Source organism: Gallinula chloropus (assembly GCF_964237585.1).
Source record: "Gallinula chloropus genome assembly, chromosome: 4".
Lineage (NCBI taxonomy): Eukaryota > Metazoa > Chordata > Aves > Gruiformes > Rallidae > Gallinula > Gallinula chloropus.
In genome coordinates, this window is record NC_140088.1 from 6,598,168 (window position 1) to 6,612,842 (window position 14,675).

The following is a 14,675-nucleotide window of genomic DNA, read 5'->3' on the forward strand; positions in this document are numbered from 1 at the left end:
TCACGTCCAACCCCAGATCATCGGATCCAACCCTATGCATTGGCTGAGTGCTTTACAACATGCTTCACATGTATGATGCATAACATGCCCTATCACGTGCTGCTGCTGCTTATTTAGGTATGAGTAGCAGGCTAGTGTTTTTAGAAATTTAATCCTGGTGCTTCTCTCAAAGATCATGCAACATCGAAGAAACCTGAAAGCCAGTACCATCCAAAATAGCAAGCTACACATCCAGAAATAGTCTTGGACCATAAGAGAAGAATCCAGTATTCTGAGGTGGGCCAGAACTCAATGAGAACCGCACAGAAATCAGTGAAATTGTCTGCTGAGAATGTTCAGAAGTTAAATGAAGGCTAAAAACCAAAGCAGATAAACCCCCAAACATTCAGCACCACAGGAGTGTTGCACTGCTTCCTTTCCTTGCACCAACAAAGGAAAGTACAGGATGAAAGGGAGTTGCCAGTGACTCTGAATCAGTGCCAGGCAGCTGGGAAGAGAAACTGCAAACTGATGACAACAATAACAAAAAGAGGCATTAGCTGAAGTTGAAGAAGTTTAAGATCATCAGTCACATTATCACAGACAGGAATTTCTGACAGTGGAGCCACCTTACCAAATTTTAAGAAATGAATGCAAAAGATGACCACAAACTGGTTTCCCAATAAAAACGCTGCAATATTTTTGTTTACATTGGGGAAAACAATTATATTTATCCTTAAACCCTAGTTTGGAAAATATCTAAAACCGCCTCTCAGGTAAAACTTACCAAGAAAAGTCATCTTCACCCAGCAGAAAGGAAATGCCTACTGTTAAAAAACCTCCACAATCAACAAACCAACTCCATCTAAAATGTTAAAGTTACAAGCAATGGAAACCTCAAAGGAAAAAGGTACTCCAGAGAGAGTCAGAGGTGCTGGTCAACTTTAAGCACAGGCAAAACTGTCAGATCACCCATAACAGCTCTGTCACTTCTGTTCCTGTTCAACCAATGAAATGGCTCAGTTGCTTGGGGTTTTTTTAAATATATGTGTTCATAAGAAGATAATTTTCATTCCTGAGTCTTGTCATCATTTATAATGATATACAACACAGGGAATAAAGAAGCTGGAAAGTCGACTTAAAAAAACCCATTTCTTGACTGGGTTTTGAAGACAGACACCCTTTAAACCCTTAGTAAGCACATCATTCAGCCAAAACCAGGAAAGTAATTTACAGAGAGGAAACCTTAAAGAATTCCTCTGAGTATAGAAACTACAAAGAGGTTCATGTAAGTTGAGGGTTACACAACTGACAGAAAAGGTTCTTATTAGGGGTTCTGAGCCTTGAAATCAGATTCTTTCCACACAGACAAATGGAGAAAATAGATTCCTGGAAAAAATCAAGACCTGGGATTATCTAGCCAGTTTCTGCAAGCTATTCTCTTTAGGTTTTTTGTAAAAAGAAACAGATGAACGTTGTCTTCTTTCTTGCAACCTCATCATAAATTCAGATATTTTGCATTCATTATTCCTTGATTCATCATGCTACATTAACATTTTCATTGCCAAAACACTTGACACCAGAGGTGAAAAGAAGAAATTACGTGAGGTTACAGAGAGCTGAGACAGCAACTGAATCTTGGCCCCACACCAGTTATTCCTGGGTAGAGCACAGGAGTTCTAAATCCACTTACTAGATGAAAGAGACAAAATCCTTCCTTAGCACTTTTGAAACCCAGGCTTATTTTAATGACTGCTTTCCCTTGTACATAGTTGTGCTGAACATTTTGAGGCTTGCTTGTCAGAGGTACTAGGCATTACAAGTTGCACTGCTTGGTAACAACAATCAACCTCAAGACATTTTAGCTACAGAAATATAAATAAACCACATGATCAAAAAAGGAAAAATCTGGCCAACAGTCCAAATACTCTGACGACATTCTTGGCCATTGTGAAACTGCAAGTCTTGTAGACTCTAAAGATTTAGCTCCCCTTGCATATTGAAAAAGCACCTGAAAAAGTTGGGTATATGCACTAGGATGGCTTCTGAGCATAATTACAGCTCTAGAAAAACTCCCAATAGCTTTCTATTTTACAATCAAGCTGGGAGAAGGGTGAAAGTCTTCTGGACTATTTCTTAAAACACATTCTGAATGAAGAGAACTTTGGTTTAATGTTGTGCTGTCATGATTCCTTGTTCTCAAAGGCAAATCTTAACACAGACAGACTTTAACGTAATAAAAAGGGATAATTTTTCTGATAAAGCTATGCCACATTGACACAGCTTTCATAGCAGTCTCCAGAATTATTCTTTTAATTTCTTCAAGACTTTAAAGCCACATCATCTCATCAAACATTTCAATTTGTAAAAACTTACGCCAGTAAGTCACACAGTCCTCTCGTGTTTTCTTCTTACCTAAAGGAAGTATTTCACTGTATTCAGTTCTTTGGTTGGAATGTGCATCTGCTGAGCAGACTGGTTTGGGAAAAGAAGTGCAATGGAAAAAGGTGGTGGGTTTTGCCATAATTTAGCTTATTACAATATGTTGTTCCTGCTGGAGAAGAGTTAAGCGCGTTTAATTCACTCATCACAGTGAACTTCATTGAGGTGTAAGATTACTTTTGAGTTGAAGATACTCATTAAATATCACCAAAAGGTAAACCTAAGGAAAAGGCAGTTTAGTACTTAAAAGGTTTTCTGCAGTGCTTTCAGGACAGCTTGAAAAAAACCACACCTACTCTCAGACATCCCTTAATAGACACCTCCCTAAACAAATCTGTTTCTCAAGACATTTGAGACGTGCAGAGACCCTACAACTAGCAAACTCATGATCTGATCACAATGGGGTTTTTTAAAAATCAGATTAGAAACAGTTTTATTTCAAAATACCTCAGATAATTATTTTTACTAACTCTAGAACAGGGGTTTAACATTAGTCTGCATTAATTTCTGTAGCAATCAGAACAAAACTTTGCTTTTATTTACAGTATCACATTCCCATATTAGTAAATATTGACTTTTTTTAACTGCAATACTGTGTAATACAATTCTATGTAAAAGTCCATCACTGGACTACTTGTATTACATGTGGGATTTTCAAGAACTACACAGACATTTCTTAATTTCCCAGATCTCTCTAACGGACTGAATGGCTGTATTACTGAAGAAGTGCAATATGTAATACTAAATGGGGTTGTTTTGGGGTGGTTTTTTTGTAACTTTAAAGATAAATTAGGAGAGTGTATATTACACCAAGTAGAAAACAAGCTACTGGGTAGATACAACTGGAGGGGAACCTCAGTATGATAACAGCATATGCTATTTTTAGTAAGTTTTCTCTTGTAAGTGCAAGACAGTGAATGTTTGCCAAAAGAATTTTACATCCAGGAGGGTTTTTGAAATATGAAAGATACTTTTAAACTATGAAGAGAATTATAATTTTTGCCTAATATTTAGTAACCTTCAGATACTGTAATTCCACTTCAGATCCTGGAAAAACATTCTGGAGACAAATATTAGTCAACCACTGGATAGTGAAGAGGAAGAACAAAATTACATTTCAAGGGGAAACTGTTTTAATTAGAGTTACCTTGTACACCTGCACAGCAGTCACCTTCAGTACAGTGTGAGAAAACGTGTAGCACCCCACAACTGTGTTTATTCTGTCTACCATCAAATTCTGAGTCCATAAAGCAAGAAGCTGAAGTTTGCTCCCATGCATATTTATATCACCCTACATTCATGCCACTGTAGCGCAGAAAAGTAACTTAAACTTCCTTAACTGGTTGACTATACATCCCAAGATAGGGGAGTCTCTGGGTACATCCATTGCACCATTACATTTATGACAAAGTCAGGATGCCATCAGCAAACTAGTGGACTGCATTGACTCTTGCCCTTTCACAGTTGCATGGCAGAGAAATGGGCCTCATTGGGATCCTGGAAGAAATCCCATTGCCCCAAAAAATGGAAGGCAAGTCCATTCTCACAGGGAGCTGCATTTCTGCCTTTTGGAAAGAAACCCTGATCACACCAGAGGCAGACCTCTGAGGTGTGACCACCAGCCCAGAAAATGAAAGCTGCTGAGGTATTTACCAAGAACTACAGTAGAACTTCAGACTTGTTAAAACCACTTGGCACAAAAAGCCTTGAAGCCTGCCTGATCAGATCCTGTCCACAGTGGCCTTTCCTTTGCTGAAATGGAACAAGTTGCAAGTGTACAAATGAACTACAAACTCTGAAGAAAACAAAACCATTAGTAATTCCATCATGTTAAGTCACTACTTATCACCACTACTCTCTGACATGATCTGTCTCAAGGAACAGTAGTAAATTACTGACCTCAGTAACACTGGTGCTTTGACAGCAGCCCAGAGTCTGTAACAATCAAGAGATACAGATATAGAAATCACTGCTTCTGTATTATACAGCCATCTGACCAAGACATGTGTTGGAAGTCAACACTTCTGAAAAGATACAGCTGATACTCAATACTGGATAAAATAAGCCTTCCTGAAAGGAAACAATTTATTACAGAAACGGATTCTTAAGTTACAGGTTCCTTCACCTACATAGCATTTGGAGCCCATCAACTGCATCTCCAGCACAGACAAAGCCATTTGAACAGGGCCAATCTAACTGTAATTTGGCTGCAGGTAACATATGGGAGGATGCTGTGAGCATTAGTACCTATTCACTCCTTTGAAAACCCAAAATACTCAAACTCCAAGATTATGATGCAAGTAAAGAATGTGTAGTAGGAAAGATGATGCTTACTGGTTTCATTTTATTCACTCGCTATTTTCCACAGTAGTAATGTGTTTGGCAAGTGAAGGGGTTTCCATTTACTGACCCTGGCATTCATCTGGACCATACTGTGATCTATAGTGAGAATTCCAAGCATTTATCTGATCTTAAAAATAAATGTAAAATACCTAAAACAATTATCCTAGCGTAATCAGCTTTTGTCTATGCTACATATTTCTATGTTTGAATGCAGTTCAAAATTAATAATAGGTATAATTTATTTACTGACTTTTCATTACCTTGGCATTTTAACAAATTATTTTATATATATACAGGCTTTAATTTTATCTAGGGCTTCAACCCCACCATTCCTTTTTAGACACATACAATGTGTCTTTCAGAATATCCATTCAAAGGAACAAGCCTGCTTAAGAGAATTTATTGGCCATTTAGCAGACCAAAAAACAGTGTAAAGAAATAACAGGATTTTATAACACAGAAAACCAAGAGATTAGGAGAGAAAATGTAACAATTTACACTACAGGTAAACAACAGAAAAACACTTATTAGCATAACCCACAAGTTACAGTGAAGAATTAGAAGTAGAAAGTAAAGCTCTGAAGTTGGTGGTTCTGGAAAATTATTAACACACAGCTGAGATTATTCTTTTAATAGCTGAGACAACAAAGGAAGTATTTTTCCTATTAAAGGGCAGTTACAACTTCATGTTGAATGCCATAGCATTAGCAGCTTAATACAGGGATCAGCCTAACCTGGACATGAACCTTTCATGAAAAATCACTTTATCACACAATTCTTGGGCTTAAATATAAATTATACTAATGTACCAACCTAAGAGTTTACTTTCTCTTGTCAATACAATTAATATCACTTCAACTGACCATTCCCAATGTTCTACTGAGAGATGTATGTCAACTTCAAAGAAAGTCAACTGTGTCTTAAGTCAAGTTCTCACTGCCACACAGGCTCAAGTATACTTTGTATGCAAGTCCTACAGTTTACACAGAAACTTTCTTTTCAGGAAAGCAAAAGGCCCAGAATTAAAGAAGGTCAGGGAGGAGAAAAACAAAAGAAAAATTTCTCTTCTGCAAGGTGGCAAATGTGCAAAAAAACACCCAAGGAGCTCAATTCAGCCATGCTGCCTGTGCACAAACACACACAAAGCACAAAAAAAAACACATCCCAAGGAGATTCTGATCAATAAATAGGAAGAAGGGCACAGCTATATGGGCTGACAGTAAAATCACCACTTTGCACACAGGGCGAGCAGAAGTCCAGGGCCACGAAGCCGAACTGGCCACACCAGTTCTGCACGCACACAGGCTGTGGGATTCCTTCACGTCTGCAGCAAACCAAGCTGCTCTCCAGGCCTTTGTGATGAGACCAGGAATGTCATAACCATGGTGGTCTAGGCTGCTACCAGTAAAAACAACACATCCCAAAATGAGTGGCCCTTGGTCTGAAGTGGCTGTGGTCAGGACGAGGCACGTTTAGGAAGCAGTCCCTCAAATACCTCGCGATAAACCCATGTGGAGAAGGTAACATGAAAGAGCACTGTAGTTAACTGAATAAAAGGTTAAAGAAAATAAACAATATTTTTGCAGCTTAGCATTTATTTGTGAACTGCTGGTGCAACTCTATGCTTGACAGAAAAGCTATGAGGCTTTTGGTAGCTTGACAAGACAATCTACCAAGCCTGAATGAAATGTTCAGCTTAAGGAATTAGAATAAATCTGATGACTGATGTGCTACTGAACGTGACAGACTGTCATCTGTTTTAAACAGGATCTCTGTAGGATGTAATGAAAGCAATTTTTTTCCATTACCTTAAACATACTAAGACTTTTTTTTTCCAGAGAATTTTTGCTAATCTATTACGACAAAAGATCTTCTAAAACTCTTGCCATTTCAATAAAATAATGAAATGGCCACTCGGCTTACTTGCATAATTAATTCACGCTGACACTGTACTTCTGTAATTAATTTATGTCCAGTCCTCAAAAGCATAGAACAAAAAACATTACTCTTGCTTCCCAAATTAGCTATAAAATAGAGCAATAAGTGATTAAAACAGCTTATCTAAGCCCTATTCATGAATAGTTGTATATATAGAAATACCAAATTGTTTATCTGTTATCAATGCAATTAAATACCTCCCTACTTGACTCAGTAAAACATTCTAGTAGTATGTTTCATATTATCAACAAATTTTATACAAAAAAGACTTTAAAAAAATTAATAAAAAGTGTCCTACAGTGAAACAATATTGCACCAGATAGCTAGAGACAGATTAAAACTACAGTTTGTGGTTTTTAATCTGTCCAAATCCTAGAAAACACTTAATGTCTCAAGACATTATTTTAAATATATACATAGATACACTTATAAAAACAATGTAAAGTAAGATAAAAATCTTTGGAAAGCAATTTATGCTATTTTAAAAATCATACAAGCATCTACAACTTTGGCCAAGATCTAGCGTCAAATGGGAATATCCTTCCTATATCAGACTGTCAATAGTTCCTGTAGGAATTACTGAGGTTCCTGACCATTTGCTTATCCTAGAGATAATGACCTAGGATCTGTCCTATAACTAAAAAAATAAGGAAAGGGGATTTTGTGACATCAACCTAAAATCTATGCCTTAGAGGGAATGAGGAAGATAAAAAGCAGTAATGTGGGTTTAAACCACACTGCATTTGCAAATCTGAACAAGGAAGCCAGCATAAGTCCCCAGCATGCAGACCAATTTACCTTGCTAGTTTCCTTACTGCTATACATGAGCATCGCAATTAGCAGTAATTATCCCAGCAGGAAACCTGTTCCTAGACATGGGCCAGATTGCAAGCATATACCACGTGTATTTTACTGCCAGAACAGAGAATTAGCACTTTGAAAGATGCTTTACATTACAGCTAGTGAGATTTTGTGCCTGAATGAACTTTAAACTCAGAATATTAAAGTTTTTCCTCGTCCTGCTGCTAAAATGCAAATTTAACACATGAAAACTTAAAGGACTTCACTCAAAATAGTTTTGCATGTAAGACTGCAGTTGTCTAGGTTTCCTGTTTTGCTCTCATAAACCACTCAGATAATCAACAGACCTTCAATCAGTTGCTGTGTTATACCTATCAATACAGAATATCACAAGATGCTGCGCTACCAGATGAGTTGTTCTGTGTTTTGCAGGAGTTCTTCACATGGCTCAGTTCCCATTGTCTCTTCCCTCACTCAATATAACCTGTTAACAAAAAACCCTCAAAAACTACAGCAGTGATGAAATCTCATGCTATAGGCAACTACCAAGATGTCTTTAAGGTACCCTACTTACACTGTCAGGAGAAAAATATATTACTTCTGCTTATATCAAAATTAGAAATTAATCTGTTTCAATTACCATCTGACAACTTCTGGATTGAGAAGAATGGAACAAGAGCCTAAAAACTGATTCTTCCCAAAGCTTTTCACAATTGCTAGCTCTACACTTCTGTCAACTCCCCTGGGTCAAAACATCAGACCTCACTACAACCTCTGCTATTCAACATGTGTTGTATTTCCCTGCTAAGTGCTTCAGGCACTACATAAAATATTTCAAAAGAATCAGGTGCTGATACATAAGGAATGCTGAACATACACAGAGGTGGTCTCCACTTTCTTTGGGGCAACTGCCAAATTCAACTGATGTATCAAGCACAGAAAAACATTTGTTATCAGTCATCTTGTCATGATGTTCTCCATACACTGGCAGGTGCAAGACTTGGTGTTTCTGTGTTTTGTTTTTTTAAAAAACATTTTAAGGCTGAGTTTAATGAAGGCTTGTCTATTTTTTTTTCCACACCTTTTAATGATCGGTAAACCCACCTTGTTGATTCTACCACTCATTACAAGCTTCATACCAGATTAATAAGATCCTCTTTTGCTCTCTAAGGGCAAACATTCATTAGAAGGTAATTTTCTGGACTTTCTGTCTTTTCAGTTCTACCCTGTATTTCACTGCAGGCTTTACTGTCAAACTTCTGAAAAAGTCCTCTCCCTTTCCAAAGAAAGTGCTCCTTGTAACTGAGCTAAAGCTTTCTAACTATTCACTTGAAGAGGAAAGGGCTTATGTTTATAAACATTCAAGCATTTATATTCTTCTACAGCTTCCTTTTTGTGCTGATATCACAGCCTTTGCTAGTAAATAAATAAAAATTCAAAGAACATAAAAACATGGTCACTATCATTCTCTAATAATCCAAACACATTTTAAGATGCATTCTTAATGCCAAATGTACATACTGAATCATCAGTCCTATGTGAAAGTCACTGCAGTGACCAATTATTGAACAGAAGTCAAATTTCTTTAAAACATTAAAAAATAAAAATTGACACGAACAGTAGTAGATTATATATCCAGCTAAGCTTCTAACATCAATATATGCTTCTATGAAATTACAAAATGCTTTTCATAACAGATTCTAGAATAAAATAGACTATTTTTATTACTGAAAAATAAGTTACTACTTGTATTAGGTCTGGTTTGTATGGAATTAACTTTCTCCATAAGGGCTGGCATGGTGCTGTGTTTGGATTTGTGGCTAAAACAGCCCTGATATTACACCAATGTTTTGACTATTGCTAACAGTGCTTGCACAGCATCAAGGCTTTTTCTTCTCCTTCTCTCCGCTCTCCAGAGAGTAGCCTGGGGGTAGTCTGTAAATTGGGAAGGGTCACAGCTGACCCACACTGGCCAAAAGGATATTCCATACCATCTATCATCATGCTCAGCAATAAAAAGTGGGTAACGCAAGAATGGGGTGAGCAGTTTGTCTTCCAAGCCAGCTTTTGCTCAGAGACTGGGTGGGCTTGGCATGCTTGTGGGAGGGAGACAGTGAGTGACTATTTGCACAGCTTCCTTTGTTGTTAGGGTTTTTTTCTTTTTAATTTCTTTATCTTGAGCTGTTAGTTTTTGCACTTCTATTCTCCCCCACATCCCAGAGAGCAGCTGTGAGGGTGCTGAGCTGCTGGTCCAGGTCAACCCACCACACTCCTCTTTTTCCTTTCTCCCTCCAAAGCACAAGGATATTAGTATTTGTGTTTTGTTTTTTTTTCTTAATGCACTTAAACAGTAGCAAGTTGGAATACTCTTTATAGCTCCCTCTCCAAAGTGCAACAAATCCTTGGGTTTGAAGGGCTGGAGAGGTATACTCACGTTTGCTGAAGTGCAGTATTAAAGAAAACTCATAATTTGTGCTTTCACAATCTCAGTTTTAACCCCATTCCCTAACATCTGAATGCAGGTTTCACATGCATAATGAACAGCAAGCAGAAACACAACTTAACTTAGTAGTCAATATAGTCATCAGACAAATCTGCAGGCTTTGACTACATTTTTCTTTTGGGATATAAGGTAGTGTACAGGAGTGTTACTGCACAGAAATATTCGTCAGAGCAACACTGGGCACCCACACCCTTCCCATTGTTTTGAAATGCAAACATTAAGTCATCTAGAATTTCAAATAAGAAATACAGGGTATAGTTATACAAATTGTGTACCTGTTACAGTCACAGAATAATCCTAGTCTGGAAGATTTTTAAAGTATATAATTATTGACACAAAAATGACCAAAAAAACTCCAACCAGGCCATGCCCCAACAGAATAAAAACTTACTGCCTTCTATTACCTCTAAAACATTATCCTCCTTTCTCCCTTTGAAATTAAGAACTGTAATCTCGCATTTTCAAATGCAATTAGCACCTTGCTATTTAGCAGCTGGTCTCACACTAGAGTAACTAGTCTGCATACAAACCCACATCAGGTAAATTTATTTCTAAATAAGTTGTTTGCAACTCCTTTGTTCTTCAGAGTTTTACAAGCAGACTGCAGAGATGTCAACAAACCGAGTCAGCTGTACCGGTTACTTGAACTGGGTATCACAGTGCTGGGCTGAGGGTGTGGACACACACCCTGCAAAACAGGGAACATGCAAGATTAGCTGCTGCTGATACTGAAATTTGGAACTGCGCTATTCAACCAATTTCAACACTCCAAATGGCAGTTTCAAAAGGATTAGCAGGTGGCAGTAATGAAAAACAAAATAATACAAAATGGAACCCTAAAATTTAAATTTAAAAAGCAAGTTCTTCTGCTTTTTAAGCTGTTTAAGACGACCTGCAGACCCTGTTTTTTTATATTCTCAATTAAGATTTCCCAAAAGACAAGCAGTTGACTCAGACATTAGCTGAAAAGTGAAAGCACATGGCATACCAGAAGAGTTCTAGAACAGATCAGGGTAATTCACCTGATCACCTCCATCAACACCCCAAAACTGTCCCTAAGCTTCCTCAGAACATGGTCACTCCTTTGACTTGCACAGCTAGTATGAGCCATTAGATTTTTAAGCCATGTCTACTTATTCCATATTCCGAATAAACCATGTTAGAGATGCACAGGACGCCTCCTGTGCCCGGCCCTCTCTGACCAGCCCGTTCAGGGCCGGCTCTTGGCACAGGGCTCCATCTACCGGCCCGCGATCCTGCACACCCAGGGGAAGAGCTGATGGGGAACAGAGTAATTAGAATCTCCACAGCTATTTCACACCTCCGTTTGCTGAGATCAAGGTAGTGAGAAAACACTACTGGCCCCAGAAGGAAACTGTCATCCAAACACATGCACTAGCATCTGCTAGGGGGAGAAAGTTGTATGCACATGAACTATTTTACTATCACTTAATATTGGTAAAATGTAACTGTTCTACAGAACCACCATTTTTCTACAAAAAGCAGCTTTTGACTACACACTCCAATCCAGATGAAAAGCTTTGTTGTGCCTTCTTAAAGCAAACAAAAAAGCAGATACAGATAAGTCAGAAAAACACTGACAATTAACTGCATAATATCTGCACAATATAAGGCATTAGAGATGGTTGGGTTTTCCCTTCAAAGAAGAGGATTCCTCAAATGTATGGAAGTAAAAACTTTTGGTAGGAGATGCCATCAATTTTCATCAAGGCTCTATGTGCACTGTAACAGCTGCAGCTCAGGCAGCTATAGCACCCAGAACTTCAAAAGTTACTTTGGCTACTGTTGTCACATGCAGCATTTCTCAAATCGAGCCATTTAACCCTCACCTTATTAACCCCACTCTGCCTTCAGTTCCATTTTGGTAGTGAGAAAAAGCAGTATCTTCTTTTCCCCAGGACCCTCCATGCCCATCAGGCAAGAGCAATGGGGTCAGGGTAAGGGAATCTCGGAGATACCCACATCTCTCACTCTGTACCTGTATGTACCTAAAATGTGAGAATAATTTAGCTGGGAATACCTGGCAACAACCAACAGATGGTCACAGGAAGAAGGTAAGAATGGAGCAAGGTGTAATAAAACCCAGGTGCTAAGGGATAGCTTACAAGGCCAGGAGAACTGGTGAATAAGGACACCAGGGAATTCACACAGTTCCTCCTGATGCCCAATTTTTTCTCCCCCCAAATTAGTTTGTCCTCCTCAAACGATAACTGAAGGGACTATTGGACAAAGTCTCCTACACTGAACTTGCATAACACCACAGAATGAGAACAGAATGTTGCTTTTTTAAGAAAATTAATTTGAAGGAAGAACAAAATTTAAATGTTGAAAGCATCTTTTCTCTTATTAAATTCAAATTTTAATAAAAATGCATTTTAAACTGTAACTGAGCAGAACTATGGGGTTTCTGATGTCTCTCTGAGGAACAATTACATCAATGCAGGCTGCACTTGAGAAGGATATAGGTGTGGAACTACATCCTTTTTCATCATACAGAGTCAGGTGCAAAGAGAAAAGTTTAACTTCAAGATTCCTGTGGTCTACTGAAAATAAATACCATTACAAACAGATCCAAGAATACAGACTTATTAAATACTGTTTGCTTTTCTTCAGATATAGATCATGGGAACCGAGGTATTTAACTGCTTCAAGACTAATTTTTATTCTGTCTTAAACTGTTTACACTATCAGCAAATTCATGGTATCCTGACAACTAGCAGAGGGGGAAAAAAAACCCAAGTAAAAAAAAAAGTCAATTAGCATCTATGAAAACAGATTTAAATTGGTATCTGAGTATTTCATTGTCCTATTCTGATTACACTAAGCAATCAAATGTCTGTGACACTACCAGTGTAACTCATCCAGAAAATTTGTTATTGAATAAAATAAAAATCATTTGTAGCTGTACCAAAAAAAGCTACAAAACAGTCAACAAATCTTAAAATTGTGGTGGATGTTTCACAGTGATGTGGGTGTGAAACACAAACACAATACACTGAGAAACAGGATCTTAAAGCAAGTCCAAATGTATGTCAAAGAAATCTAAGATCTGTACTAAAAAAAAAAAACAACAAATAAAAACAAATTGTGCCTTTCTAAAAACACAACTCAGAACTTGAATGAAACTATTATACTGATATTAATACCTTTATCATATAAATATCAATAATTTTATTAAAATGAAGGGTGAATACAATTTCAGCAAATAAAACAAGCATAAATGACAATATCCAGATGGGACACTGCATTACCTATGTATCTTCTTCACATTTCACCACCTAACCTCTCTCAAACAGTAGCAGCTGTTTTTAAAGAAATATAAAACTCTATCACACCATTACTGAAAGATAAGAATGCTTTTAAAAGAACAGACATTGAAGTAGCCATTGGAATATCTTGGAATAAATTTTTTAATTATGCTCAGTTAGTATTCCCAGTTCTCTAACTACACTGAGCTACAAGCTTGAGTTACCATTTTTCTTGGTTAACCAGGCTTTTATTTTCATCATCAATTAAGCTTTGAAAATTAAGTTAAATCTATAATACATAGGAAAAACCCCTCAAACTAAAACCATAGTACAAACTAGTATTTTATTTCCTATCAGATCTAAGAGTCTGGTTCTGCCTCCTCACCTGTTGATACATTAGAATTAAAAGAGAAGGTGTCAAATATATACATTTGGAAATAGTGTAATGAAAGAAAGCTAAAGCAGTGCTGATTACTCCCAAAGGAAACAAGCCAAGGACATCTAAAAATAAGAATGAATATTCACAACACAAAGATATTTAACTTTGTGCATTAAAAGCTGAAACAACACATGGTAATATATACTTTGTAGAAATATTTTCATACTTTTCCATAGATATCAACTGCATTGCCTCAAAGCCCTATTCCTTCCCCCCAAGCCAGTCTAAGCTTAGTGCCATTCATTTGGTGAACTGGCAACTAACAATAATTTCTAGTTATGGTCTAAAATATCAAGTGTAATTTATACACACACACACATGCAACCATGAAGCAATTCCTCAGCACTAAATACTCTCTTTACAAGAGGACATTTTTATTTATAAGCTAAATTTCAAGGTAACAAATTACTAGATTTGTACATTTTAAAACCACCATTAAAAATTCAGTTTGTTTACTTCAAGTACAGCGATCTTTGATCCTGCATTAAATTGTCTCACAGCAGAGCATCATACAGCCTTTTCAGTTGTGTCTTGATTCAGACACAACCCTGCTCTCTTTCCACAAATCCTGACAGAACTACCACCCCCACTCTCCAAAGAGCTAATCAATAACCAAGCATTTTAATCCTTCTTTGTCCTAATACTACATCACTGAAGGAGATTATATTTTTTCTAATTTATTTCACACTTAACATTTAAATTAGTGCTGGAATATTACTATTTAAATGAACATATAACTTAAAGATCAAATTCTGTCTTCAACAGATTTACATAAAAGGACAGAAAGGATAACATTTGTCTACCAGCATGTTATGTAGATCTCCTTATCTCAATTTACTATGGATTTCATGGTGCAAAAATTAATGCCCTCCAGGAGATGAACTCATTACCAATTATTTCTTCCAAACTCACACTGTAATCCCATGCTGCTGTGACCAAGGGAAGTTTTGTCATTCCCCTA